Below are 26,133 nucleotides of genomic sequence, written 5' to 3' on the forward strand. Positions count from 1 at the left end.
CAACAGCTTGAAGAGAACTGACCTCTTGCCAATCATCCTGGAAAACTGCTGCTATTCTCCTTGATGTCTTTAGAGGCTTCTGTAGCATCACACTCCTTTTGCATGCTTTCACTGCCAGGTACACAGTGGACCTGTGATCATCTTGGAGAAAGGCACCTTTTGGACCTTGGGAATGTGTGTATGTTCCACATGTGTGCCTGTTTTATGGCTTCCCAAATGTTCTCCAGGGGAACAGGAGTAGAAAGGGTGAACTGTTTGCAGCTACTGCAGCAAGTTGCATTTCCGGCCTTATGACACAGCTATCATCTCTCAAGCAAATACAATTACCTGCTTCCTAATTAGGACAAGTTTGGCTGAGACTATGTGAGTCACTGGGAAGTTATATTTTAGCTTTTATCCCAGAATAGCTCTATCATTTCATCAGCATTTTCCCTGCAGGATAAACCTTCAGTCTACATGGAAGGTCACACAACTGCTGCTGCTGCTGCTGGGGAAGGCATGAAGGAGGAGGGCAAAGGGTGGAGGCTTCATTGGGGCCACCAAAGCACCCTGCAAATAACCATGTAAAAGTGGAATGCATGTGATACAAAGAACTACACAAGGTGTAACCTTGTTATCCAAAGAAAATGAAGATGTTTGCAACCCAAATGCACTTTATCTGGAATTTTAGCAGGAAGACCAGAAGTTTTTACAGTCAAACTTTCATGGACATGATTACCCCATTCATTATGTCAGGCTACCATTTTAACACGTTAAAGAAAATAATGGAACAAAGCAAGAAAAGCAAGTTTTTGAGGTGATCAAAATTTTGTTATTAGAAAAACATTATGAGTTGAGAGTAAATTTTATTAACATCAGACTTGAACACAACTGCTGGGTCCAGGATCTTTGCACACACCAGAAGGCCAAGGGTTGCAATTAGCACCTCCTAATGATGAGGGTAACTACAAGATGTGCTGGTCTAGTCATAAGAAGCTCATTTGCCCACGAGGCCTTAACTGTGCCATTTATGTATGAGTCCAAGATGCTTGTTCTGGATCTACAAATCTAACGCATGCTGTTATGAAATTGCATTATAAAGTTGCATTATGAAATGCAACACAGAGCTGATGGTCTTACAGCAGTACTGCTCTTGTACCACCATCCAAGCATAGGGATAGGATCTGCTCATTACCATGATTGGCTAGGAATGCCTAGGAGGGCAAGCTAGCGGGTGCCTTAATTAAGGGAAAAAGTTAACTAGAGGAGACCAAACACACCTGTGGAGGTGGACCAACGGAGATGGGAGGATTGTGTTGTGGCTGTGATGTGTATGAGGTAAGGATGTTACTTTTATTCCTTTTCTGGTTCAAAAGGGGAATATACGATTCTTTATTTTTTGCAGGAAAATGTTGCTTTTTTGTTTCTTTGTTTTTTAATTACTATTTTTTTTTTCTTTTTCTGTTAAAATCTGGTTTGTGGCTTCAAGTTAAAGGAGACAATGTTGAGGTCAGCTTTTGTTTCCTTGGGGACCAATGAGGATTCTTATGAGTGTGTGTGTGCTGGCTTTCAAGTTAAATGGACTCTTGTTTTTTTTTTTTTTGTTGAAGTTATTTTAAGCACTTTATAACATGTTGGGAAAAACCTTGTAAAAATTCTTTTGGATCTTCCCATTTCTCATATTTATAGCTAAGGCATGATGAACTTCTGTTTTTTCTGTATATCTTGTTAAAAATGCTTTGTTTAGCTTTTCTGCTAGAAGTCAAAGTTATTCCTTTGTGTGCTCTGAAAGAAACTTCAGAATAGATTCCTGACTGGAGAGAGGGAGAAACTCACTAAGGAGCTGGTGGAGGAGAAAGCAGAAGGGACTGTGTGAACAGCTCTAGAGAAACTCCTTGCTAGGCTCAGCTTGGTTCTTTTGCTTTGGGTTGAAGCTATTCTCCGTATAACTGAGGTTATAAAATACCCAACACTCTGAAGGCAGACAGCTGATAGAGGGGTAGGGTTTGTGTGAACCCCTGACTATAGTAACAGCATCAGCTGCTGTGTGGGTGAGTGTCTCTGTCATTTTGGCTGCTGTGGTTGCTGGAGCTCTTGTTAATGATTGGCGTCTGACTGTAGGCCCTATATTTTCCATCACCTACCCAAAGCTTCCCATGAATTAGATGTTCTAAGCAGGGCTGTACTGAGGAGAGCTCATGTTTTTCATGGGTGCTGCTACGTGTCTTTTGAAGAAAGAGCTTTTCCTTCCGCTCATTTCATCCTGTAAGTATTGTTTGTGAATGGTGAGCTTGACCTGGAAAAGGGTAATGAGGGTTATAGGAAGTTTGTCTTAGCTCACGTATTTGGTTTGATGAAAAAATGAAAGGCTGGTGTGAATTTCCCTTATGTGGCTGGCAGAGAGGGAAACAAAGTCAAAAATTATACAAAGAGTAGAGGAGAAGCATGTATTATTTAGTGGCTGTTGAAGATCATTGCTGCGTTACTCTGCAGAGCAAATTTTATCATTCTGGAGCTATAGAGGAAGAGACAGTTTTAAGAAAGGAAACTCACGAAGAAAAGGAAATATTGCATAGCATGTATCAGAAAGAATTGACGCAACACATCTGAGCTATTCCGATTTCTGTTTCTGATCTGTCATTCACCACTGAAGAAAACAGCTCAAGGTACTGAAAATTAGGCACTGTTTGAATAGTTCTAATTGTCAATACATAAATGTGTTTTAATTAAAATGTGTCATGCCATTTTGGGGTTATTATACTAAATGAGCATGAAAATAAATGAATGCTTAGCTCAGTAATAATTAAAATTACAGTTTTTCGACTCTTAAATTCAAGTGCTTGGTGGTTATCTGTGTACTAAACCTCACTTTTTTTCTTTTTTTTTTTTATTATTTTGAGACTGTTAAATGTTTTTCTGTGCTGTTTGCACGTTCCTGGACTACTGTCAGTTTTCTCTTGTGTTCATCATACACAACTTGCTCCAAGCGTTGCTTTATTCTTTTATGCAAGTCAAAGATGCTGCGTGCTATGCTTGCACATTGGAGAGGTCATAAAGTCCTAAAGCCTCCATCAGATGCATCTGGTCTGGGACCTCTGACTCTTGGCCCAAGTTGAGTTGAGGAGGCCACCTCTGGGAGAGGCAGTTATGTATCTCTTGGGGTGTTTCCAAATACTTGCCCACAATAACTCTTGGCTGCAAGAATACAAACGTCATACTTGGTAATGGAAGGTCTTTGAGTTATATGCACATGTATACAAATGTAGTCAACTCAGGAATTGTTTACTTCATTTTTGTAGCTTGGCAATTGGTCCTCTTATGTTTGAAGATGAATGAGTGAATTTGGCTGTGATCATTTCTGAAGACTTAGGGCTCCGTTGGTATATTCCCTATTTCTGACCTCTCCGCTTCCATCTAGGGGTGCCAACCATATTAGTTTACAACCTAGACTTGCTGAAAGACGGCAGAAGTATCTAGCTTACGCAACTATCAGCAGGCAAATAACTTCCAGATACTTCTATCCTTGGCTATATTTCATTTTCTGACTTGCAAAATCACCTATAACTGCAATCCAGAACCCATCCCCAGCGCTAAAAGGACAGAAGAATGTTCATTACGGTTGGTGCTATAACTAGAGGTGATCATTGTATAGGGGTAAGTTCTCAAGTGACAAGGGTGAATCTTAGATGATGAAAGATAGAACATGAGGAAATGCCCTCGTGTTGCAGCACGGGAGGTTTAGATTGGATTTCTTTGTAGCAAAGGTGGTAGGCATTGAAATGGGCTGCCTGGGAGTGTGGTAGAGTCCCCATTTCTGGAGGTACTGGAAAGATGTGTGAATGAAGTGCTTAGGGACATGGTGTAATGTTGGGAACTGGTAAGTCAGGATGATGGTTGCACTTGATGGTCTTAAGGGTCTTTTCCACTGTAAATTATTCTATTCCATGATTCTAAGTTGAAGACCTTTTTTGTTCAGAGCCACTGTTTCAGTGTTACTCTCTGAATGACGCTTGAACAAAGGAGCCAAAGGACAGCAGGAGTTCTGCATGAAGCAGGATGGCTTACTGCTCTGAGGTGGGCAGCTCTGATCTGTGCTCCCAGCTTGCATTTTGAATGGGGTCATAAGGCTTGCTCAGCACAAATTGAATTGAAATTAAAGGCATTTGCTAAAAATGCTTTCTCGCTTGCCACAGTGAAGCAGGGAAATGGGGCTGCAGAGGTTTTGAATTCAGTATTCTCCTGCATGCTTTGCAGGATGCTCAGGATGGTTTAATCCTCATAATCCAAAGAAGGTGTTGTTGAGGTACAGTGCCTCCAGTAAGGACTGGGACAGTTGGTGATGAGATGTGAATCCAGCTGCTTACTGACCTCACTTCCAATGCCAGTGGGGATGGGGAGAGGAGCAGCTGGAGGTGGAGGGCTCTCCTTCCTACAGTTCTAAGCATGTCTCTGTGGGAAAGCCCCTGCCCTGTCCCTTCTTCTCCCCATTGACATTGAAACCCACAGGACAGGCAGCGCAGGCCCTGGATGCAGAAGACACAAGGGAACATAAATGCCTCATTTATTACACCATTGATGGGCTTCAGCTATAAGGGGAAAACAATCACACAGTGAAGTGGCTGAAGGGCTGATTATAGTTTATTTGATGTCTGAGCAAATGGTGGCAATGTGACTGATGATTGCCTGCATATAGGAACAGTTTCCACCTTCCCCTCACCTGTTGTGACCTCAGCTTGGGAAAACCACCATAGCAAACCAAGTGTGAGGCTTTGCTGGTGGCTGGGCCAGGCTGAGGATGGGGACAAACTTGGCCAACTATCGCTCTGGAACTGAGATTCAGCATCTGGGGAGTTGGGATTTGAAAGTGTCCTTTATTGCTTCATTGATGAAGCGTTGGTGTAAAAATGAAGAGCAGGTTCCTTGCTGAGTGTGGGTGATGGGTTGAAGTTATGGGTGTTTCTATTTGTGAGTAAATCCAGTAAAACAAAGCACAACTGGAGTCAAATGAGTGATGCTGTAAGAATAAGGGATTTGAGCCAGGCCTTTATTTCTGTCCATAAAGAGAAAACTAGAGCAAGTCAGGAGGTGTGTGGTATCTGCCCCTTGGAGAATCAAGTATGCTGAACACACGTGGAATATGGGAAGTGTATTTTCCCTTTCCAACTACTTCACCAACCACAGAGATTTTAAATTAAAAACAGGAAGAACCCTTGAATTAGACAGGCTACAGAATGCAAATTTGTGGCATGAAAAAACGGGATCATAAAAAAGCATCCTGATCGCTTGAAGGCGGAAGGATGGCTCATTGAACTAATATTTCTTCTGAATAAGAATGTTACTGCCATTTTATTACTTCTTGCAACAGGAGCGTTACCAGTGCTGGGCGTTATGTGATGTTTGGGCCAGTTATGTATTGGTAGGTTTGCGGCAGTGCTGTTTGTCTGTTCCTGTCCACATATCTTGCCCAGTAGTGCCCTTTGGGGCCAGGTAGGCAGCTCTCTGTGTTAAAGGGGACACAGACCTGGGAATATGGACTGGAAATCGCTTTATTTTCTGCCTGTTTCCAACTGTTCCACCTTCCCCTTCTCCCAGGAGATTTACAGTATTAAATTTTCTGTTTTGTCTAAAGGCTCTGAACAAAGGGAGATTTGTAGAAGATTTGTATGAGGAAAGGTCTCATATCTGGACTATATTTCAGAGATGAAAAATAAAATGCTGAACCTAGTATGGATAAACCACCATGGGAGTTGTCCTGGGTACCGGGGGCATATTTCTTTCTTGATCAGGAGGTGAAGGGTGAGGCTGGGGTTGTATGAGGAACAATTTGTTTGCTCTTAATAGAGGCAGAGACAGATGAAGGAAGCAAACATGGCACCCATCCCTCAGCCCGCTGCCTCTCTCCAGCTCCCATCCTGCTTTGCTCCAATCTTTCCCACTGCAGGATGCCCCATTCTTCTTGCCTCCATGCATCAATGAAGCTTCCTTCCGAGCAACTGCACTGGTGTTGTTCAATGATATATACATTATGAACACAAATCCTTCATGATTACATGCTCTTCACTTGCAGATACATAAAAAGTACACAGGATAAATTAATTAGACTGGACCAACAGCCTTAAAAATGCTTGTTACTGAAAGCAATTAACTTGTATCATTGTTCTGCCTCATAATTCTTCTTTATCCATGAATCCTATGAAAGGTGGAACAACAGTCTCAGTTGATACTGACTTTTTTTCTCTTTTTTTTTTTTCTTTTTTTTTTTTTTTAAGTGTCCATCACAATAAAGAGGAATCTCATGAATGAAGGTGTCTGTCCAAGAGAGGGGTGGGGGAAAAGGCTGATGTTCTTTTAGCTTCTGTCTCTGTACCTTGCTCCTTATCATGAAGGGCTCTGTGTTGTATTTAGAGGTTGGCATGGCTGGCTCATCTTTTCTTGTTCAATACAGAGCTTCTTTGTAGAAGCTTCTGGGAAATAGAGATGCTGGGGAGACTGAGGTTTCTCCCTGCAGCTATTGCACCACACATCCACCCCCTTTCTCTGATGTGTTTGCAGGAGAAGGAGGAATGCAGGTATTGAATGGCTTGCAGATAGGCAGTAGGAATCACATTATGGAAGGTTGTGTGCCAAAGCATCTCTCTGCGAGTGCAGGTCCTGCAGAGGGCTGATGCTGGGAGCTGAGTTCTGATGTCATGCAGGGGCTGGGGTGATGGGCTGCATGGGGTGGCTTCCCACTGAGTCACTACCAGTTTCTCCCAAACCAGGCAAAAATATTTGAATATTGGGGGGGGAATCATAATAATTAATTAGCATTCACTAATTAACTGTAATATTGTCCTTTAGAATCACTGCCTAGAAATATAGTAGCTTTGGCCCAATGCCATGGTAAGTATGGCTGCTGTCTTTCATGAGGCTCTGCATCCGTTTCGAGTTCTGACAGTGATGATCAGCTTTTAAATGTTTAATTGCTGACAGTGTTTTACTGAAGGAGTTTTATAGCCTTCCTTAGCCAGCTAATATCACACAGCAGTTGCTATTGATCACAGTGGTTTAAGAATAAATAAATAAATAAGGGGGAGAAAAAAAGTAAACTTTTTGACTGTTATTTTTTTTTTGTATTATGTACAACTCATCTGTAATGAAAGGGCTTAGCAGGAGCGGGACTGTCAGCACCATACAAGCATCCATATCAGTAATCAAATATGCTCTGTGTTTTGCCAAGTATCCTGGGCTGTCCCATCTGCCATCACCACCTGTGATAATTTCCCTCCCTTTTTGCGCTAAATAATCAATTATAAGATTTTGTTTTTTCCATACACATGTGCTCCCATATTCCAGCCAGCTCAGGTGAGCGGTTCTGGTGATAACATTGAAGGTGGGTGAGTTGTTCTGTGCAGGGTAGGCCTTGAGCCCAGCGGTGGGCAGTGTGCTTCCCAGCACCCAAGTGCATGGGGCTACTCTCCATCACTTGCATTGTCAGCTACAAACCACCTCGTATTTATAGATGAGAAGTTACCAGGTGACTGCAGGTGACTTCTTCCTGAAGGACCGGGTGTGGTGAGCATGGCTGTAGCATCATTACCAATAGTGATGGGTGAGTCTGTGCTGCCTGACCCAAAGTTTTGAGGCTGGGAACAGCCAATGGAAAACTTGGTTTTGGTGGCAGATGATTTAGAATCCCTGAGAGGGAATCATAGAATTGCTCAGGTTGGAAAAGACCTTAAAGATCATCAAATCCAACTGCAACCTGACCATCCTACCCTAACTCTAACAGTCCTCCACTAAATCAGGTCCCTGAGCAGCATATCCAAGTGGTTTTTAAACAAATCTAGGAATGATGACTCAAACACCTCCCTGTAGAGCCCATTCCAGTACTTAACAGCCCTTTACGTGAATAAGTTTTTCCTGATATCAAACCTAACTTACCCTGGTACAACTTGTGGCTGTATCCCCTCGCCCTGTCACTAGTGAGAATGAGCAGAGGAGGCCATGATACTAGTTTCCTTACATCCATTTTAGAACATAAATTACATTACATAGAACTCTAGGAAAAAATTGCCCTAAATATGAAGGTAATATTTGCTGTGCCTTTTAGGAGCTGCTGCATCTCAGCAAGCTGAAGCTGAGCTTGAGACCTAAGGGTGAAACGCTTTTCCTTATGGAGCAGGGGAATTGGTTGCAGCTACGTTGTCTTATAGAACAGAAAGTACTTATTTAAATAGCTCTGATATGTTCTTTTGTGTTGGTTTGTTTTTGACTGCTGCCTGCTCAGAACTGGGGCAGTGTTCAGGAATCTGTTGCAACGTAATTCATTTACTGCTTCATCACCTTTCTGCATTGGCCACGTCTGTTTCAGAGATGCTGAGATGGTTCTTTACTATAAAAGGGAACTTCAGCATTGTTCTTGGATCCCCAGGGTTCATAAAAGAAGATTCCAACACAAGTTGCATAAAAACTGAGTGCTGGAGTAGATTCTTCTATATGGAAAACAGAAAACCATTCAGGAATTGGTTTTAAAGAGTGCAAACCTTAAAAATAACAAGTCCAAAATACATCTTGGTTGAGTTTTCGAAGGCATGATGCATTCCCTAAACATGTCACATTTATTTTGGTAATGTTCTAAATAAAAACTGGAGTGAGAAAACAATCTATTTGCTGTAGTCGGGAGCACAGCCTCTGCAAATAGCAGAGGTCAGAACTGCTTAGGATGGCTCTGCTGCCTGCCCAACACAAACGGGTCTGCTCTTATATGTGTATACTGTAACTTATGCATAAGTATTCCTCCATGCATCATAAATTCTGTTGACCATGATATGCTAAATATATATATATATTTAAAAACAAAGTCCACGAGTGTTTTTGGCCATCGCATTTTCACATTGACGTATCTCTATATGTGCTTTAAGGTTAACTCTTTTTGCTTGGGAATGTTTGGACAAGTGCTTTGTTAGATTGAAACTCTATGGTTTATTGAAGTGGATTTTTCAAGGGAAAGGTCAGTTCTGATAAATCTTCTCGCTTACGGAAAGAATTGGAGTTGTCCGAAGGTTTTTCTTCTTTAGTTTCAATATAATTCTGGATTCAAAACAACTTTATCCTAAAAAATACTTCGAAATTGGTAAGATGAGGGAGGCAGTAATGCCAGATAGAGCAAGAGCTGCCAAGGGAAAGGTATTGTGGCATTAGGAAAATATCATAATGGTGCATAAAGCAGTACTATGGGAGCAGGGCGCTGCTTTAGGGCCCTGTGCACCCTTTGCACTGAACTTCTCCTGAGCTGTGCTCAGTACAGCAAAGTTAATTAAAAGGTGTTTCAACAGCACATGCACTTGGTCACTGACTTTTAATTCTTGCTGCTAAGTTTTGTGCTGTACATGCAGCTACTTAAGGCTGCGTTTCAGGCAGGGGGTGCTAATAAGGTGCACTGAGATGATAAGAAATGAAACAACCCAGGAATCACAGAATCATAGAATGGCCTGGGTTGAAAAGGACCATCATGGTCAACCAGTTCCAACCACCTGCTGTGTGCAGGGTCGCCAACCACCAGACCAGGCTGCCCAGAGCCACATCCAGCCTGGCCTTGAATGCCTCCAGGGACAGGACAGTGGTCTACACATAGCACATTCAGTCTTAAGCAGATCCCACTCATTTTACAGGCAAGACCCAAGCACATCCTGCACATCTTCCATGTGCTGGAATGGGCTGAGATGGACTTTGGTGCCAAACATCCCATCTCAGTTTGCAGGATAACAATGCCACTTCAGGCACTTGAAGAGCAGGTGTTGGAGAAGCAGGGAGCACCATACGCTCTGCTGCTGTGCTTTGTCTGGGCTGACTGCATCTATATTTTTTCCTTCAAGGGATGTTTTACATTCTGGTGAAGTTGGTGGTGCTTACAAGACAAAAGTGTTTGTTTTGAAATTCATGTTACTTTGTGCAAAGGGATTTGTAAGGGGGGGTTGTTGTTGTTTTGTTTGTCTTCTTGCATTACAGTGGTGTGCTTGAGGTTGGGTTTGAATGCTGACGCTGCAGTAGGAGGAGTGGAAACGAAGTGCTCTGAGAAGGGGAGGGATGGAAATAAGAGCATCCTTTTGGGGTCTCCTTTGTAGTTTCTATTATTATTATTATTTTTTGCCCAGTTCTATAAAATTAATTCTAATTTATTCACCTTTGGGGTCAGACTGTGATTGGCTGAGCTCTGCTGTGGGACTGATGGTGAACAGAGATTATCCTGGTTGGTGGGGGGGGGGTTCTGTGATGGGCACCCACCTTCATCCCCTGCGTGAAGGCTGGGACAGATACTCTATCCCACAGAGTTTTTGTGGTTCTGTTTTAATTTCTCTGCTCCACTGGGAGACGTGCTACAATATATGTATGACACAAGCCCCTTTATGTTCTTAGATTAGAGCAATATCATAGAAACAAGAGGGGATCAATGTTTTCATGAGCAGGCACTGCATCTTACAGAGGTGCAAAGGTGAGGCCAAACAGTTTTAGCATAAACAGCTTTCTGCTCTCCTGAGATGCTGGGCATGGCTGTGAGGAAGGCAGTTCTTGCATGTTGTGTGAAGAGAGGCATTCTAAAAACTAGCATAGAAAATCTGGGCTGGGGGTGTGAAGGTGGGGGCAGAAGGGCCTGAAGGTGCTTGTACACCCTGCTTCCACCCAACCTGCCTGCCATGTTTGTTAATAAATTAATTTTAACTATTTACTATTTCTTCTCTTTGATGTAGCCCAATCAAACCCAGGCCTTGCCTCACACATTTTTGTTTCCATTGGAATAAATCCATGCTTTCTTAAAGATTCTCCTCTAAACCTTCCTTTCCAAGACCTCCTTCATGTCATTAGGGTATTTCTTATAGATACTGATTGGTCATGAGAAATTAGTCTCTGGTTACTTCTGCATGCTGACTGGGAGATGTGTGAGTATCTTCTTCACAAAGTCTTTGGAGGGGTTGAGAGTTCATCCTACCCCTCTCCTCTATGCTCCCATGGTTTATGGTTTTATGGTTTTAAACTGAGACAGGGGAGGTTTGGGTTGGATATGAGGAGGAAGTTTTTCACCCAGAGGGTGGTGACGCACTGTTCACAGGTTGCCCAAGGAGGCTGTGGATGCCCCATCCCTGCAGGCATTCAAGGCCAGGCTGGATGTGGCTCTGGGCAGCCTGGGCTGCTGGTTGGTGACCCTGCACACAGCAGGGGGTTGGATGAGTGTTGTGGGCCTTTTCAACCCAGGCTGTTCTTTGATCGTTTGGAACGTTCATAAATTTGTTATCTGTGCTCAACAGCGTTGTACAGCTAGAGTATGAGAACTACCCTGGAGCTGACTTTATTCTGACAATTAAATTACACATATTTAAGGCTCACATTTTACCATTTTTTCTCATTTTCTGTGCATCTAACCTTAAATTGAGCCTGCTTGCAGCTGGTCCCAGAGCTGGGCGCAATGGGCTCCTCACTTCTGGTTGGCTTGGACGGCACGAATGATTTGAAAACATATGTCAATAGGCTTTTAAGTAAGCAGATTCTGTTGTGATTAATTAATCATACATTTTCTCTACTTCAAATGAACTTTTTAATGAAAAGTATTCATTATTTTTTTTCCAACTGTTTGTTTTTATACATCTGCATACGGCTTAGTTTGAGCATATTAATTATAATAAATAAAAAATAAGGAAAGCAGCAGGTGTTCTCTTATGTATTCTACAAAGTATCCTATTCTTTAAATTTTACCAGATTATTTTATTCCTGCTGTTTCACGCCACGGGTTCCCCAACATAAATATTTTTTAATTCACATGAGATGTATTTTTTGTTGGTGGTTTAAAGTCTGTCATGAGCTGCAGAGGGAAAAACATGTTTGCTGTGTCTCAGTGCTGCTCTATGGTTGAATTTACATGGACTCGGAGTGAGTTTTAAAGAAGTGGATTACCCTGTGATATTCTGGGTTGCCAGTTTCACTGGTGGGTGTTGCATTGGGGAGCGTCTGTTTGCAGCAGGTGTAGTTTTCTGGAGGCGAAGGGATGAGGAGGTTCCTCTGGTGCTGATGGAAGTTTTCATAATGTTTCTTATTTTCTTCAGAGAACAAAGGGATTTTGATTCAGGTTGGACATTGAGAGAATTTTCACCTCCAAAAGAGCAGTCTGGTGCTAGAATGGGCTGCCCGGGGGTGGTGGGGTTACCAACCATGCGGGTGTTCAGTGAACATTTGGATGTTGTACTTAGAGACATGCATTAGTGGAGAATATTGATGGTGGGTGGATGGTTGGACTGGATGATCTTGGAGGTCTTTTCCAACCTTGGTGGTTCTATGATTCTGCTTCCCCCTCCGGGTGGGGATGTGTACTGCAGGAGCAGGACAGTGCTCTCGTTGCCTTCTCTACAAAAAGAGGGGTGCTTTTAATAGGTTGATGAGTTTTTGTGTTTCACAAGTGTTTTTAATTCTTTTTTGAGTTGGAAGGGTTCACTCTTCTGAGTTTGAGTGCATGTGTGCAAAGATGAAGGCCAAGTTCTTATTTACTATTACTATTTCTAAGGAAGTTTCTCTTGTTCTCCATGACTCTGGGATCTGAGAGGAGCAGTGAGGCTCAGGGAGAACAGTATGAGGGGTCCCTTGCTGACTACCCACCTCCTCCAGGTGAAGGGGTGTCCCTGGTTGCTGTTTGGGATGGGGCAGCAAAAATGTAACTGGACCCATTCAGCAACTTCTTCCAGCCCAGCAGGCATTAATCACATCCCAGGGAAAAGGAGAGCGTGAGCTGAGGAAATCTTGGACTCAGCCAGTGGCCAGGCTAGAAGATCACCTGCACAAAGTCTTCCCTGAACCCTTGTTTTAATCTTGTATCGAAAAAGAAATTTGAAATCCACTAGTTTAAAAAAAAAACAAAAAACCCTCCAGCCAACAGAGTTGAAAAGGAACCATAGGCATCAATTCTAACTACATCCTAACTGAGCACTCTCCTTTTTATTATTATTCCTGTTTTTTTATTAAAAGCAAACTTGCATGCAAACGACTGGCATGGAAAGCTAAAAAGCAACTTGAAAGTTTTGGAGAATTATTTCTGTACGGTTCAAACATGAAGCGAGGATTATAAACAGTTTAAAAGCTTTCCCATTTCAATGTTATCCATCAGAGGCCCCTCTGAATGCCCAGATGAATACAGGAGTGGACAAGGTTCTGGTTCCTTTCAGAGAGCTGCCTCGACCTTCTGGGTTTTTCCTCGGGCATTGATGTTTGGTGCATATGAAAGGATTTCTCCAGGGGCTTTTCCAAGGGTTTTGCAGGGAAGTAAAGCAGATTGGGCAAAGTAAGAATACTGACTTAAGTTCTTTCTGTATTTTTGGTGGTAGAGAACTGACTTCTGCATTATCTCACAAACACATAGGAAACATAAAAAGGGGAAATTATGCAGAAAAACATAAATTATGTAGATGCTGGAAAGCCTATGCAAAATATGATATGTGCACATAATAGCATATTTCCCTTGGGTCTAATTGCATCCTTTGGGTACCTTTTGAAGCATCTGAATATTCAGAAGAAAGCAAATTTATTGTAATTTACAAAATATCACAAAAAATAAGGTTGATAAGATGATGTATGTAGTAATGGAAACTCACTGCTCAGTCGTTTCCTCAAACTTGACCAAAGACTGAAATGCAACAGATTGGAGTGGCCATTAGGTAGAAGATGGGGCTGATTTCCCCCTTATCTCCCTTGCAGCTTTCAGAGATGTTTTTGGCAGCTTTGAGGTGCCAACCCTTGCAAGGAGAACCACAGGGATGCTGCACTGGGTAATAAATGGCTCATATGCCATTTATTTTCCTTTTAGTGGCTGGGATTTAGTCAGAGTAGAGTTAGAGAAGCCCCATGGCAGCACCTTGGAGTGACTCTGAGTAGCCATGATGGGGAGGTCTGTGTCAGTAGGTCTTATAATGACATCTGATCTCCCACCGAAGATCCTCCCAAGCCCCACACAGCAAATTGGCAGCTATTTCTTTGCATCAAGAGACAGGTAATCTGCAGATAATCAGAATGCCCCGCACCAATTACAGTTGCCCTCAGTGATCTCTTCTCCCTTGAGATGAATATGTAAGCTTTTTTGCAAACTTGTGATCAGTCACCAAAATCTAAATATATTCATCTGTCTTCAAAATGACTTGGCTGCTTTGAACTAGAGAGTCAGGAGGTAAAGTAAAACAATCAGTGATTCTTGCAGAGCCACATTTTAACATTTTTCTGGAGTCAGGAGGTTATCGTCGTCCTTCTTCTGCAACTGCTCCCTCATCAAAGGCAGAGTCAAATGCCCTAACCACCTCTCTCTGGGCTTCCTTTCTGAGTCAAGAGGATTATTATCAGCCTCTTGACACTGCTGCTGGGGAATACGGGCAATTCTTTTGCAGTGCCTCTATTGGATGGAGACTGGAGTAACTACTTTCAGTGGCTGGTATCTATATATAGATTACCATATTTCAGGTCAGCCATATGTAGGCATTTGCTTTGGAGGGCAAACTTTTGAAGACTGAGCTATCAGTAGACTGAAGAGGTTTTCTGGTAAGACCTTGAAGGTACATTTACTTCCTCAAGGTGTCCTGGATCAGCTTATTGACCTATTGCTGTCATGGTTCCCAACTGCATCACAGAGACAGAACCAAATAATGCAGAGGTTTAACTACTCATACCATTGTCCATCGTATTCTGTTTGGAACATCTAACTTGACCATTTTGGCACGAAAAATTGGATTAAGTCCCATATACTGGTGTTGGCAGAGAGGTTGAGATTCAGTACGTTGTTTTTCATAGAGCCAGTTTGATGGGAATTTGGCTTAATGCTAAGGTGTTTGGTGCTTCCATAACAAGTGCAAAGAATTGCTTGGTTAAGAACCAGGATTTTATCATTCATCCTCATTTAAGTCAAATCTTGGGTGTCCTATGGAGAAAACAAGCAGGGAACTTTTGGGTCTGAGATGATGAGAAATAGTCTGTGTAAGGAAGTTATGGATCAGGGAAGTGTCTTGTGTCTCATGAAGTCAGAGAAGTTCTCAATTTATTATCCAAGCTGTTATTCATAATCTTCCCTTAGACAGCGAGGAGGTCTACATGATTTATTCCTTTGATACAACTTGCAAACATGCTGGACATAAGATCCTTCCTCCCTTACAGCAGGTTCTTGGGATTTGCCTTCCTTACTGCTGTTCTTGCCTTCCTGCATAAATCTGCACTGAGAGATCTACCAATATGGGTGCAGATGTGGCCTTTTTGGTGCTGTACTGTGAGTCCCATCTTTGTGGCACAGCCTCATGTGGCTGTATGGTGTCTGGGCAAAGAATCTGTGTCTTCCTGCTGTCTGTGCTGTGCCATTGCTTGCTTGGCCTCACTTGGCTCTAGCTACCTAGTATTTGTAAATGTGTATCTGAGCTTCCCCATGCTTAGAATCTGAATACATGAATGTCCTGCAAAGATCTGTTGCTGGTTCCTGATGTATTGTCAGCAGTCCTGCCAGCCTTTTTATCTTCTGATTAGCTTTGAAATCGCTGGAGCAGGTGAAGATTCGTTTGTTATCTTGGCTCTCAAAGGATTAGAAATCCAGTGATCGCCCAAATGTGCTGTGAGGCAAGTACCCATTTGTAAGATAGATGATGATTGCTTGTCGATGCCAAGAAAAAGAGCTTTGTCAAATCTGAAGTTGTCTCCACTTCTTTTTACAAAAAATATTTACTTGGTTTTCATGCTTTGGGAAAATTGTAAGGCTGATAGCAGTAGCTAAAGGGCAAAAAACCCCACCCCCAAAACTCAAGGTGACTCTGATGTTTGTTTCTTTGTTTTTGAGGTATGCAAGATTTCATTTTTTGACAACAAAAGCTGCTCAGGGGAGGAAAAACAAAACAAAACAATTTGTTTTATGCTAAGCTCATACAGGTTTATAGGATCTCTCTTTCATCAATGAGCAGTGATGACATTACTTCACTGCGTGCTCCCACTAATCATCTTCTAGAAGTGGAGGTCTCCAGGAGCCAGCACAAGACTGAGTGGGACCTGACTTAACAGCTCCTTTCCTGACACAAGTGGAGCTGCATTTCCTGGGTGCTCAGGAGAGCAGAACTCAGCTCATGTCTTCCAAGCCAGATCCAGGACATCACCAGGGTGATGCATTAAGCCTCCTTGGATCAGTTGTTGCTCTTCTCTGTACTAAATGCCTTTATGCATCTGGAAGTGACAGTCTGAGACTGAACTGTGCTGATTTCTCTATTACATCCAGCAAAGAAATTCTGAGCAATTTGTGAAACCACCCACAGCCCCACTGCTCTTGGCTCTCCTAGAAACCAGTGTTTTTCTGGCCAAGCAGAAGTAGGAAGCAAAAGAACGTAACTTTCAAAGCAAGCATGTACTCTCTCTGTGAATCGTGGTGTAACGTTCACTCCATTGCTCCCTGCTTCTTCCAACCCTCTGCTCCCCATGTTTTTCCACATCATAAAAATAGGAACCAGACTCTTTATGACCCAGCAGGAGTCAGCTCGTTCTGCTTGTTTGCTCTGCAAAGACTTGGCATACATCTAGCTACTGGGAAAAATCTCAGACCAGCAGGGGAAGAGACTGGGGCTGTGTGTAGCTGTTCCTTTGCACTTCCCTTTGCAAGGCTTTCTCTGGAGATTCTTTCTTCTGTAAGCAGGGCGATAGGGCAAGGAACCAGGATCTGTTGTTTCCTCAGTAACATTATTTTAATATGGGCAGTGTAGTGAGCAAACGTGAGCTTGGCACAGGAAATAAAGTGTCATCTGAGTTAACCTTGTTTTGTATATTTAAGAGGAAGAGAACTCTTAACTCACTACACTAGCAGCCTTGATTGCTCCTCCCTAGGAGGGAATGGATAAGCAAAGAGGGGAAAAATTGAAGGTAAGAAGGAGGGATGAGAAAGGAGAGGTGTTGATGTTAAAACCAACTCTGTGATATGAGTGTCCATCTGTCCATATATACAGTAATTAATAATAATGTGAGTGATGTCATGGACTGTTGGCAAGAGTACAGGGCCTCTGAGACGGCTCTGGAGCAAGTCAAAGGAAACAGCCGTGGCTGCACATGCAGCCAGGGAGAGGTTTGGCTCACTGGGTGGTTGCAGTGCCAAACTGCACTCAGAGGGGAGGGCAGGAGCATGCTGGCTCTGTGCTAATGCTTCAGGGAGGCCAGGTCGGCTCCTATGCAAAGGAGCCTGGTGAGCAGGGAACACTGCATGGTCAGGAAGCATGTAACTTGAAAAGCACATGGGCTCTCTCTACCTTTTCCAACCCTGCCACCAGCCAAGGAACTTCAGTTTTATAGTTTCACACGTCTTCATTTTTGTGGACTTAACTGGACCAACAGCGTTGTTGGGGATTAACTGGGAGTTAAACAAGCATTATGCGGTCTCTGTTCTGCTAGAAGAATGTAATACTCATTGGCATGAGGTACTCATTGCATCTCCAGGGGCTGGGCTAACAGCGTGCCCTTGTGCTCCTGGCACACGTATATGTGCCTTGAGAGAGATGACAGCACCAGATTCCACATGAATAGCACACCAGCTCTTCCCTTTGCTTTTGAATATGAAACAGCGCTTGGAAGTGAGTGGCTAAGAAATAGCATAAGCCACAGACTGGACACTTACTGCTGCGCTACAGCAAATGGGGATCTGGGCTCGCACCTTCCGTGGTAGTTGGGGCAGTGCCAGGCTGTCCCCAAAGTGCCCCCTCCTGTGCAGCAATCTGCTCCCTCTGCACAAGTTGTGACCGAGGCCATTTGTGCCCAGGGCAGATCATGGGCCCTCACTGAGGTCTGCCCCATCAGCATCCTGCTGTCCTGGCTGAGCTGGGCCAGCTGGTGCCCACCGATACACACATCTGCTGTGACTGCATCTCCTATTTTGTAATGCGGATGAGTTTCTGGGGAAACAGAAACAGCTGCTTGTTAGAACCATTGTACTGATCACTGATTAGTTTTCATAGTGGTTTTCACACTGATCTCAGCCCAAACTGATGGGAGTCTTCAGTTACTAGAAACAGGATTGGGATCAGGACACTGTGTGTCTGTATGTGTCTTTGTGTCCTGAGCAGTGTTGTGGTGTTTGCTGGCTACTTGTGCCATAATTGTGTCTGGTTTCAAGCCTTGGTTCTTCTCACTGGATTTCAAGTGGGAGTGGTGAACTGAGAGAGGTTTGTTCTCATCTGGTGGACTTGCTTTCTTTTTGGTGGTTCTGATGAGCAAGTAGATCTTTTTTTAATTCGTAAGGTGTGAATCGGCGGAGGGAAAGGATGCCAAATGAGATCTTGGTTTTCCTACATAGACATGCATAGTCAGCCTGATTAGACGATCTTTTCAATACTTCTTACTGAGAAAGGTCGCTGTCACCTCTGTTCAGTAGTGCCTTGTGGAGGCGAGGGAACAAGGACAGCAGAAAAGGGGAGCAGAAAAATTAGACGTGTGGGTATGAATGCAATCCTGGATGAATCTGCAGGCAAAACTCAGAAGTTAATGCAGAGAGGCACAGGCAGAATGGTTTTGTATCTGTATTCCAAAGCAGCATAACGGGGAAGCTTCTCATCAGTGATGCATATTACAGGGACTGCAAAATCCCTGCTGCATCAGTGCCTATAGGTGGAAGATTAATGCAAAATAAAAGATCTCTCTCCAGCCCTGCCACCCGCACATCTGCTGACCACCCTCCTCTGCTCAGGCTTCTGCGTGGCTCTGTGTGCAGTGGGAGGAAGGCTGTGATCAATCAGGTACCGCAGGAGACGCCGAACGCTTGCGGTCCTGCAGGGCTGGGGCGTGCTGGTGTCTGTGGATAGCTGCTGCCAGATGGAAATAGCAAGAAAAAGAACCCCGCCAAAGTGGAAAAAAGAAAAAGGGTGTTTCTGCGAAACTCACAGGAAGTTAAAAAACGAATCGGTAGCTTTGCAGAGCTCTGTTCCCTGTATTACTCTTTGTGATTAGGCTAATGAGCCCTGACTCTTACAGGTACAGTATGCTGTGATACCCACAGGGGTTGGGGATCTTCATCAGACAATTAGGTCTCTCCCTCTGTGCAGGCATTTTATGACAAATAATCAGTAGTCTTAATGTGGTTTTGAAGCTGGTCAGCGCAGTCAATTAGACGACACAGCTCAGAACTTCAACTAAATTCAGTCACTCAGAGTTGTCTGCAGTATCTCTCCTGATAATGAATGTGAATGTTTCGTTAAAGGAAATGTTTAGATTCTTTGACTGTGTTTGTTTTTCACTTAAAAATAAGTGCCTCTATGCCTGAAGATTCCCATTATTGGGATTCTGGTGCCATGGTGTGCCATGTGGTATGGTCTTGTATCTGACTGGATTTGGTTCCTGGCATGGTGAGGAAGAGTTGATGTGCAGTGGTGCATGAGGCAGTGGGGTTATTGTCCCTTCTTTCAGGGACATGTGCAGAAAATAGGCATTAAAGAGGAATACCGCCATATATTGTGTGAAAAAGATGAAATACAAATCCTCCAGATTTCCTTCTGACTTGTTTTAGGATTTCCATCCAGTTTAGCAGTGTTTTCAATTGGGTTTGCTCTTGTGCTGTGCCCATGTGCTCTTGTGCTGGTGACACACAGCAATGGTGATATGGTCCAGTCTGCCAAGTGTGGGACACTGGGGTCAGGTCTTGCTCCTGCAATACTTCTGATGATTTCCTGCTCACTGCTGAATTCATACAAAGCATTTTAACACTCATCTGTCAAAAGCATCAGCGCCTCTCACATAGCTGTTTCTATTTAATCAGATTGCTTCTAGCAGCGGATCTCCTTGGATGGTTGCTCATGGTCTCTGCTGTAGAGTGCTTGAGAGAAGGTACAAAACTAAGTGCTGGCCAAATGCTTGGACTGTAATGAAACCAGCTCCTGACCCACAAAACTGATTTGCCAAAGATAAATCCCCTTTTAGCTGCAAAGCCAGACTGAGCAGATGTCACGTGCCGTGCCCTGTAAATAAGCTGCCTCCAGTGGCTCACTGTGGGCCACTAATTCTGGAGCTGGGCATCCACTGTCCAAAATCTGCTTGTAGAAATCACATGTATAGGGTGTTCTCTCCTTGATTTACAGTCTGGATCACACTGTCAGATATAGGTATGGGATGTTTGTGCCTGATGTAGATAAGCAGGGTCAAGGATTCCTTGGCAAGAGCAGTGCTCAACACTCAGACCTACAGATTTAAGTGTTTAAAATCAATCTCTTCATTGAGCACTTTAGCTCCTGGATTGTGTGAAAAGAGGATTACCTAGGAACCTATCACACACAATTGATTAAACCCAGTTTTGAAGGCTACTGGTGGGTATCTCAACTGCAGCTCCTTGAGTGGAGGGGGTGTTCTTTCCTCTTCTTGAAAAGAGGAGTGGTATCAAAGATGTTACCAGGTATCATCACAAATCTCATCGTGTGGCCTGTGTGGGCTTGTGTGGGAGGAGAGCCAGCTCAGGGCCAGGCTTAGGGTGAGACCACATCAATGAGATGCTAGTGCTGTCACTCAACTCCTGCTGCATTGCACTGGGGCTGCAGATATAACCTGATGGGAGCTGGCAAAGCTTGACAGCTGATTTGCTTATCTCTTTGAGTAATGCTGCAAGGCCAAATTTCTTAGATACTTCTCCTCCAGTTCCCTCTAAGGTACAAATTGCTCTAATGTCACGTAAGGGATTGGAAAGGAAACTTCAGCTCCTTTCATATTGGTGTTGTTGCTAGGAAACCTCTCTCTTTGACAGTGTCTGTTGAGCATGCCTGTGTTTGCCTTTGGCTCTCCAAAGGACAAAAATCACCACGTGGTGCTGGGGGGGTGGGAGGAGAAAGGAAACAAATTGAAAATTACTTTAAAATTTAAAACCATGCCAAATGATGTTCTGGATTGCAGATGCCAGTGCTTCTGGTTCTGTGCCGTTTGCAAAGGGAGCAGATGAGGCACGGTGTGACCCTTCCATGCTTCATGTGCTTCTGAGTCAGGCTGTGTTCTTTGTGCCCCTTCTGCTACCTGCGCTGGCAGGGCTGGCTGTGCCATATGGGAGCGGGGCCACGTGCCTGCCTGGAGTCACCGTGCAGGGGGTGTGTGCTCCTGTACCCATGTGGGAATGTGGTGCACGCAATCTCTGCCTTTCAGAAGATAACAGCTTGATATAGTGGATTTTGTTTGGTGGGAGAGAGGGGCTTTCTTCACCTTCCTGAATATCAAGGTGGTTATTCGTTTGAAAAAATATTATAAATGTCACTGTGTGTGCATATGTGTGTTATTTTTATAGTGCTGCCTTTTAACAGCGTTAGGAGAAAAAGGAAGGATTTTGAAACTGTTTTTCTTGCTCTCAAAGAAATGAGAGTGAAGCCTTAATTGTCCTAATACATCACTCATATTTTTCAAAACATAGCATTTGTGGCTTGTTTTACTTTGTACCTTTAGTCCTGGGTGAAAATCCTGCAGAATTGATTGATGTATTTATTTTCCTGCAGGAGTTGTTGGCAAACTCTTTGGGTGAAGCGTTGCAAATAGCTTTGGCCCTTGGGCATCTCCAAAGGTGAAGTCTGATCTTGTGGCCAAGAGGTGACGATGACTGTTGCTTTGTATCACAATACTTGGGAAGGATGGATGGATAGATGGGTGTTTAACTCACGTCTCTATGCCAGTGCAGGAAACACTGATGTAAGCACATACTGTGGGACCAGAGTGCAAATTCTTCAGGCAAGGTTTTCTAGATTGGATCAGCTTTTATATCTTTGCAATGATCAGGAAGGACTTGTGACAATACTGCAGGAAGGATAAAGCTTGGTTGCTCACATCAAGGATTTATATACACAAAAGGCATGTAAAATCTGATCATCTCTTAACCTAATACTCCATACTTTAAGCAGGGAATGTTACGGGCAATGCGTTTTGTGAAATAGGCTCCTGACCTACATTTCTTCACTGGAGCTTGCCCATGGGTATTTCTGCTTTAGCCTACCTTTAGGTTCAATATATTTAGTTTCTTGGCATCCGCTTTCAAGGTTTACATAGTCTTGAGTTCTATTTAATTAATATTTTAAGGCTGCTCCTCTGCCTTGAAGAGGAAAAGATCCTTCCCAAATGCAGCAAATGTCTTTTATTTGAAATTGCATCTGAACAAGTGGCTGAGCACAAGTAAACCACTTCTGTTTCCAAAGCTTTTTGTAGCTCTTGCTCTTCAGCAAGTTTGGTGCAGGGGCTCTATATGTGAAACTTCATTCACTAAACTCACCTACCAATGGCAGCATCGCTGTTGGCCTGACTGCCCCTTCAGAGCATTTGCTACTGACAGCAGTAGGATATTTACTTACATTTTAGCAAGACTTTGAAAAGTGTTATTATCAGGATCTCTCATGATGGGCAGCGTATCTTGGTTTTAATCTTCCTGGTGATGTTTACTTCATGTAATGACAGTATGTGCCCTGTAAATAACATACTGCATCACAGGAGATGTAAGATGTTTTGAATAAATAAATAATGGCTTGCTGACTAGTGACTCTCCAGGCTTTGGTAATGCACTCTGTAGAGAGAGTAAATAGAAAACTCCTGGGCGTTTCCAAGCAGCAAAATGTGCTGTGCATTATGTTGTGGTTAAATGTACAGCCCCGTTAGAAAACTTGAGACTTCTGTTCAGATGGCCTTGCTAATGAATATCACAGATAATGCAATAGTTATAGATATTGCAAAGAGATGTAAATCATTGGTGGAGATGGTGTGTCATTTTAAATGCAAAGTCCTGTTAATGCAAGTGATTTGTCTAAAGCCTAGCAGTACCTATTTGCCTTATTACTTAATTGTTTTGATTGGGAGAATCAGAGGACTGTGTTTTTGGGGTTCTGTGGGTGGCTTTGATAAGAGTTACCTCCTGTTTGAATTTTCAGTGCTGGAATGTGCAACAGCCACATCATAGTGCATTGTAACAGGATAGACCTATTACAAATCAAGCAAGCCATGCTGCTACAACAGAGCTGTTGTAGCAAGAAGACAACAGCATGCAGTCAGCATGAGATGGTAGACTGAGACCATTGGCCATCCTTGTAAAATCATCTCTAATTCCATGAGTAAAGTCAGCTTTAACTAAATAAAAAGTTGCATTTGTGGAGTAAGAAATGGAAACCATGAATCTCTGTTTTTGGGACAGTGTTTAGTTTGGCTTGATACGGCCAGCTGGGGTGGAGACTCTTCATTAGACATGGAGAAATGCAATGCCTCCTGTTGAGACTGAGCACGGGCACACGGCTGCTTTGCAAATTTGGAAGCTGAATCATTTTCACAAACTATTGCTTAGGTAAAAGACAGAAATCTATCAAATGTTGTACAGATTAACTTATCACCTAGTTAAATGGGCTGTCAGTCCGGGCTGCCTGTGCTTGGCAGGGTGAATTCAAATGCATGTAAATTTCCCTGGTGGCTGACGAGCGACTATGGTGGAGCTGTCAGCTGATGACATGTGAAAATACATTAACATTGTTTAAAATATATTTGAAAGGGGTAGCTCATATTTTGATAACATTTTCACAGGCAAATGATTTGTATGAGATCTGAAATACTGACCAGATAATTTATGCTGGAAGGATATTTATTTTCAATAGTAACTCTTCAGATACGTTTGGCTCTTAAAGGAAGCCCCCAAACAATTAACAATTACCACACAAACTGGTTCGGGTCCCATGTGCCACCATTGTATGGAGTCACTGTTCCGATAGCCTCACTTGTCACTTCCACTTGATCTTACAAAAAGTGATTAGAAACTTCAGAAGAACCAATTACACAGGCCCTTGTGTTATAGACCTGCGCTCTCTTTTAAGCGCAGAGCCTCGTGCTCCTCTGTGGTTTTGGCCTCTCTATTTTTAATTTCTTGTATTTGTTTTCGAGGCAGATTTCTTGGCTTAATGAGATGTTTGCAACATCAGAAAACAGAAATGCTAAAAGCTCTGTGCTACTTACCTCTCCCTTAACTCTTTCTTTAAGGGCTTGGGCATTTGCTAGCTGCTCCTTCCACTGGCTCCCAGTGCTGTGGTGTGTGGTGGTTTCCCCCTTTGCTCCCAGTGACACTGCCTACTGTTATCCTAAGTGGCCATGGAAGGTAAAGAAGGACACTGCTTCCTGCAGGAGGAGGTCATGGGATGTGTGTGAGCGAGCACTGACTGAGCTGTGTGATAAGAAAAACACGCGAGCCATGTGATTCGAGATTCATCCGTTAGTCTCGAACCTTTGGGGGTGAAAGGGGAGAACTTAGCACTGTCTAAAAACAGCAGATCTCACAGTTCAGCAGTCAACCATGGCGTCTGAGACATGAAAAAAATTACTTATGCTGTCAGCTTCCATTATTTACATGATCTTTCTGTGGTTGAGTCGTGGCGGTGGATGTGCAATTCAGCTAGAAAAATTGCATATTTACACAGATGGGTGCTGGCATGTGACCAGGGCTTAAGTGAAATGCACGGCTAGAGGTAGAAATCAAATGCAGAGTGGTGAAACCATTTTGGAGAGCTTTGGTTACAAGGTGCAAATGTTTACAGATGCTTGCAAGGACCAAGGGGTGTGTTGGAAATGGTGATTTTAAGAAAGAGGGAATGTATTGTGAACAGATTTGGGTAGTTACTCCCCCTGAATTCCTGGGGTATATACCATCTATATCTATACCAAGTATCAGAAGATGCTGCAGAGCACCTCTTCTTTCCTTGGAAGTCACTTTGAGAATGAAAATGATGCACCTATGCTCAGAAAAGTTTGACAATGGCGTGACTTAAAAAATCATGTCATCGGACAGTGGAAGTTGCATGTTAGGATGTTACTTAGTACTTGGGTTCCTGAACCATGAGGTTTGAGCATGGAGCTCACTGCTTCGAGGCAGGGCTGATGGAGAGGACGAGAGGAATTGAGGAGATGGTTTTGTGCCATCAATAAGGCTGCCAAAGTGGGCAATAGGTTCTCTGTTGGCATCAGCAGCCTGTAGATAACTCACAACAACATGCATTTCACATTAAAACACGATGAAATATTTGCAGGTGTGTTTGTGCCTGTCTGAAGGGTGTGACTCTCCCTCCCCGCAGGAGAAGTGTCCTCTTGGGCTGCTGGGTATTTAACACATGGGATAGGTACATAAAATCCATTTAACTTGTTAGTGAATCGATGACATTTCCCTTGGTAATGGTGTGATGTGCAAGACTTTCCTATCTAAAAGTATGCTTTTTGTGCAGAATTCTACACATTTCCCTTCTGTTTCTAGCCTGGCTGATGCCATTGAGTTTTATAAACTTGGAAAAAAGAAGCATAGGAAATATTGCTCATATGGTGGCATTTCCTTAGGAAAAATAAGGAGAAAAGGCACTTAGGTTTTGTGCTGCTAAGGCAGGCTAGCGGGGAGAAATCATTCAGTAGATGTCCATGTACTAGGGGAAAAGGAACAGAGCAGTGATTGGTTTGTGACTGTTTCTTGCTGTGCAGGGTATTTGTCTGTGGACCCACTAAGCTGAAACAGTTAACAGCAAGGAAAGCTGCACCAAAAGAGAATGAATAAAGAAAACTCCAGTGTCTCAACTTCACTTCAAGCAGCTGGCTCACAAACCACTGTCAGCACATCCCTTTCTCCTCAGGCCAGCCTTGCCAGAAGCAGTATATAAGCAAGGAAGGCGAGTGACAGCAAGGCTGTAATATAAGGAGGGCCTCTTCCTCCCTCTGCATACTTCTGCTAATTGCTTTTCCCATTATAAGTCCAGTTCCACCCCTCCATGTGTAAATTACTCTTGTTTTTGTGCAGCAGTGAACATCAAGGCTTTGTGCTACTTTGCTTTATCGCCTCTGTCTGCTTTCAGCTGCTTCTGGCTGTCAGTGCTCGCCTTGCTGCTCCCAAGTGGAACAGTTCCTGCAGGGGAGAAAGTCCATTTTCCCCAGGGGGAAGATGGCTTCTTGATCCAACCCACCTGTGGGACACTTTCCAGCCTCCTGTGCAATGGTCTGTGAGCACAGAGGTGCGTTTTCCCAACCTCAGAAGAGGTTGCCTCAGCACGAGCCATGTCTTATGCTGGGTGGGCTGCCTGGGTATGTTCAGTGCTTGAATGCTGCCCCATTGCTGCCTGGGATATCAAATGCAGTTCTTCAGTCAGCTCCATTCTTTGCCCAGGTGTGGAAACGTCAAGTTATATCTTG

General features: G+C 43.4%; 1 long non-coding RNA gene across 1 annotated transcript in view; it reads left to right on the top strand.

Moving 5' to 3' along the window:
• The first annotated feature begins 1,810 nt into the window (after nucleotides 1-1,810).
• The window catches only part of LOC146760025 (uncharacterized), a 47,044-nt gene continuing 22,721 nt past the window's right edge, over nucleotides 1,811-26,133 (top strand). Inside the window, exon 1 of the long non-coding RNA XR_014948993.1 lies at nucleotides 1,811-2,244. This is a non-coding gene — a long non-coding RNA (uncharacterized LOC146760025). The remainder of the gene's footprint in view (nucleotides 2,245-26,133) is intronic.

This window comes from Coturnix japonica, chromosome 8 (genome assembly GCF_054131305.1).
Source record: "Coturnix japonica strain WE chromosome 8, WE-NBRP24, whole genome shotgun sequence".
Lineage (NCBI taxonomy): Eukaryota > Metazoa > Chordata > Aves > Galliformes > Phasianidae > Coturnix > Coturnix japonica.